The sequence below is a fragment of the Arachis duranensis genome, chromosome 10, assembly GCF_000817695.3.
Source record: "Arachis duranensis cultivar V14167 chromosome 10, aradu.V14167.gnm2.J7QH, whole genome shotgun sequence".
Taxonomy (NCBI): Eukaryota; Viridiplantae; Streptophyta; class Magnoliopsida; order Fabales; family Fabaceae; genus Arachis; species Arachis duranensis.
The window spans coordinates 587,324-591,725 of record NC_029781.3 but is presented as its reverse complement, the minus strand read 5'-3'; positions in this window follow the sequence as shown (position 1 = coordinate 591,725).

Sequence of the window (4,402 nt, the reverse complement as noted above, 5' to 3'; positions counted from 1 at the left end):
GAGGAGGAGGTGTTAGTGACGATGATAACGAAGGAAGAGGAGAAGAAGAACGTGCTCACGTAAAAAATATCAGTGACTTGTAAGGACTTGTATTAGGAATCGAGATACTAAGAGATCGCTCTCAAGGTATTCTTGGATTATCACAAAAAAGAACTATATAAAAAAGATTTTAAGTAGATATGTCATGGAAAGTTGTAGACTAATAGACACACTCATGACTAAAGGAGACAAGTTTAGTCTCAAGCAATGCTCCAAAATGATCTTGAAAAGACAACAATACATGATAAACCTTATGCATCAGCACTAGGAAATTAATATATACTCAAGTCTGCACACATCCCGGTATATCATTTACAGTAGGAGTGTTGAGTAGATACTTGAGCAATCTGGGCATAGATCATTGAATAGCTGTTAAACGCGTAATGCGTTATCTAAAGAGAACAAAGGATTACATGCTTACTTATTGGAGATCAGAAAAAATTTGGAAATCATTGGGTACTCTGATTCCGATTTCATGGCATATGGTTGCGAAACTTTGTCACTGAACTTCGTATAATAGATGACATTGAAAGACCATTAAAGATATTTTGTGACAATAAGTCAACAATACTATATACTCCAACAACAATAAGAAGAGCTTGACAAAATCGAAGCATATAGACATCAATTTCTTAGTTGTCAAGGAGAAAGGTCAAGAAAAATAGATTTCTATAGAACATATAGGAACAGAGTATATGCTAGCAGACCCATTACTAAGGGATTGACCTCTAAAGTCTTTCATGAGCACACTGGTCGGATGGGTGTCAATATTTGTGATGCCTTAGTTTAGTGGGAGTTTATTTTATACTATATGTCCTATGAAAGATATTGAATTATTTTATGCAGAATTAAGTTGGTGTTTATTTCATGTTATGTGAAATGTTCATTTTGTAATATTTGTTTTGTGTTTGATCTCAATAAAGTTTTAAAGTTGGACCAGGTGGAAATAGACATGTATGAGATCACTTGGTATGTAATTTTCATATTATTCATCCAAATTTAATCTATGCCGTCAAGTATATTAGGATGGTGATTGTCGTGGTTCAGTCATGACATTAATGTGATAAAAGTTGCGGTAGTTCCATATCTAATGTATGAGACAGATCAGATTATTAAAGTAATAAGGGAAATAGCATTTAGATGCGCGCATAAAATTTATAAGATGTGATTATGTCAAGAAAGAATATATGTATAGCCCAAGTGGGAGATTGTTAGGAAATTATTTTAATTTTCTAATTTGTTTGTGGACAATACATATATTAATTATAATAATGAATTATGCTATTTCAAATTAAATAACTTATATAATGGTGATCTTATTTATTGTTATAAATGCTAAATTGAATAAGTCATAATTACTTTTGATTTGGAATTAAATGAGAATAAAACCACATATTATCTTTTGTTCTTTAGATAATTATCTTTTGGATTTTAGATATATTATCTTTTGGTTTAGGGTTTAGGTTAAGTTCAAGTCACATCCCCTCTACGTTTTCTACGTTTGTCCAAAAATATTCGAAGTGGAGCATATAATGAGATCGAATTTCCTCAATTTAGGTTCAATTTTAAAAAATTCGTGCCAACCTTGAAGATGCAATTCAAAGATTGGTACTATATTTAAATTTTTTTCTCTTAAGTTTTTTATATTAAAAATAATTTTATAAAAGTCTCTTCTAATTTGACAATTTTAACAAGATAGTCTGAATTTGTACCGATTCTAAGTATTCGATCTTATGATGTTATTTCGGTTGGTTGTTACGAGAATGACTCTAATCTATACGTATCTAAGGATTAGAATAGATTAAATGTTATTTAAATAATTTAGTTCTAATATTAGTAGTTGATTAAATTAGTTTTAGAGAAATTTAAATTGTTGTCTCAATTTATATATTATGACTAATATTTATGGATATGTTATTTTTAAACTTTTTAATATGATTTTTTTAAGTTTATTTTTTTTTTGATATATGTATCACCTTTTTTTTTGTATTTCAGATTAGTAATGCAAATATTAAGAGAAATGTTATTCATCAATAAATTAGAATGATTAAAAGTTCAATTAAGATTAACTAACATCTGTTTTAGACACAAGATTGGTTAATTAAGATTAAGGCGTGAAAAAAGAAAAAAGAGTCACAATATGTGATTTTGCTATCTTGCTAATATATAAAAATACGTAAAAAAAATTAAAATATCACCATTTAAAAAAATTGTTAATTATACATATGAAAAGGGATTGGGAATATGCCTGGATATAAAAAAAAATTATTACTCGATTGTAGAATAAAAAATAATTATATATATATAAAATAATCATGACAAAAAAATAATTAACATATGTGACCTAAATTTTTATATGTACAATTAATATATAAATAAACAAATATTTAAAATTATTTAACAAAATTATTATATATGTATAGATAAATAAAAAAATTATTATAATTTATAAAAATTACACATACGATGACATTAATAATAAAGAATAAAAAAAATTGTAGGTTAAAAAAATTATTTATAATAGAAAAATAAAAAAATATTTAATATATGTGACTTAATATATGTGTACTTAAATAAGGAAAGATTTAAAATTATTTAAACAAAATAAATAAATATATCCTACGAATAAAAAAAACTATTGACTAATCGATTAATATATACTGGTAGTATAAATAAAAAATTATTAAATAAAAAAGAAATAGTATGTTTTCAATTTTGGGAATAAAACGTAAATAATTATAATATAATAATTTGTCTAATTATTAATATTTATAATTGTTATTTTAAATCATAAATTTAGAGAAAAAAAAGTAGATTAACAAAAACGATTAATAACTATATTAGAGTTGATATACATAACACTAGATTAAGAAAAAATAAATGCAATTACTACAATTTAAATTAATTTTAATAAAATAATTTAAAATTATAATTTCAAATTTATCACGTGTATAGTACGAATTATTGAACAATTTATTATCATGTACATGGCACGGATTATTAAACAATTTTTCATGTGTTTTTTTTCTAAAATAAAAATACTATTTTTACTTATAATTATTATTCTTTATCAACTCTTTCATTTAAACACTAATAATATTTACTAATTTTTTTATTTTTATTCCTCACATTTATTAAAAATTCCTTTTCAATAATTCAGGTATTAATTGTTGTTATTTAATTAACTTATTTTAGGTATTTACTTATTAAAATGTTAGGTATTAATTATATCTCAATTACAGTATTAAGACTTTGAACATAATTTCAATTTAATTTTGGACAATATCAAAAACAAATATATATATATTTTATTACGATAACATATCTTTGTGCATTGACTCCATATATATATATATAGTTTGTTATTTTTTCATTACATGATATATTTACTATCTACTTCTACTTAATATACTAAAACTGGATTTTTTCCCAACTAATTAAGGTGACTTATTGATCTTTCATGACTCAATTTTCTCTCTAAAATGAACTTTCCTATTCTCTATTCTAAATTATTTTATAAAAAATATATTTATTATAATTATATTATAATTAATATTTAATAAATAATATATAATTATACTAATTTAGAAATATATCTTCATTATAATTGTATCAAATCAAAGTTTAATGCATTATTAAAAAATTATCTTAATAATAGGTAATTTACATATTTATTTTTGTTTTACTAAAGTTTATATATAGTGTTTTTCTGTGGTACATGAATCTAAATTTGAGAGTCAATTCATAATTTTATATTTAGTGTTTTTTTTACTACTTCATAGAATAAGAATGTATTCTTCGTTTTTTATTGAAGTTGATCCTTTTAAGGTACAATTTATAATTTTTTATAATATTTTTCATATAATCATCCTATTATATTATTCTTTTAACAATTTATTAATTGTTGTTACTCTAAGTTATTCTTATCGTCTAATGTTCCAGTTCGATTGTCTTTTACCACAATTGTTTACAATGTATCACATCTATAAAATACCTCATCGAGTTGTCTTCACTGATTCGGGTTTCAACTACATGGATGTAAGCGTTCAAAGAAGAGGCAATAGTCTCTACTTTACCGAAGGATGGTTGGATCTACTCACCTATTATGACCAACCCAATGGAATGAGGTTAAAGTTAGATTTCTTAGGAGGAGCTCGATTTTTTATTGAGGAATTGCATCCACGGAACTTTATAGGGCAAGTTCAAGTTCCATCCCCTCCATGCTTTTTACGTCTGCCCGGAGATCTTTGAAGTGAAGCACATAATGAGATTGAATTCCCTCAATTTAAGTTTAGTTTTTCTAAATTCGTGTCAAACTCTGATATGCAATTTCAACGATTGGTAATATATTTAAATTTTCTTA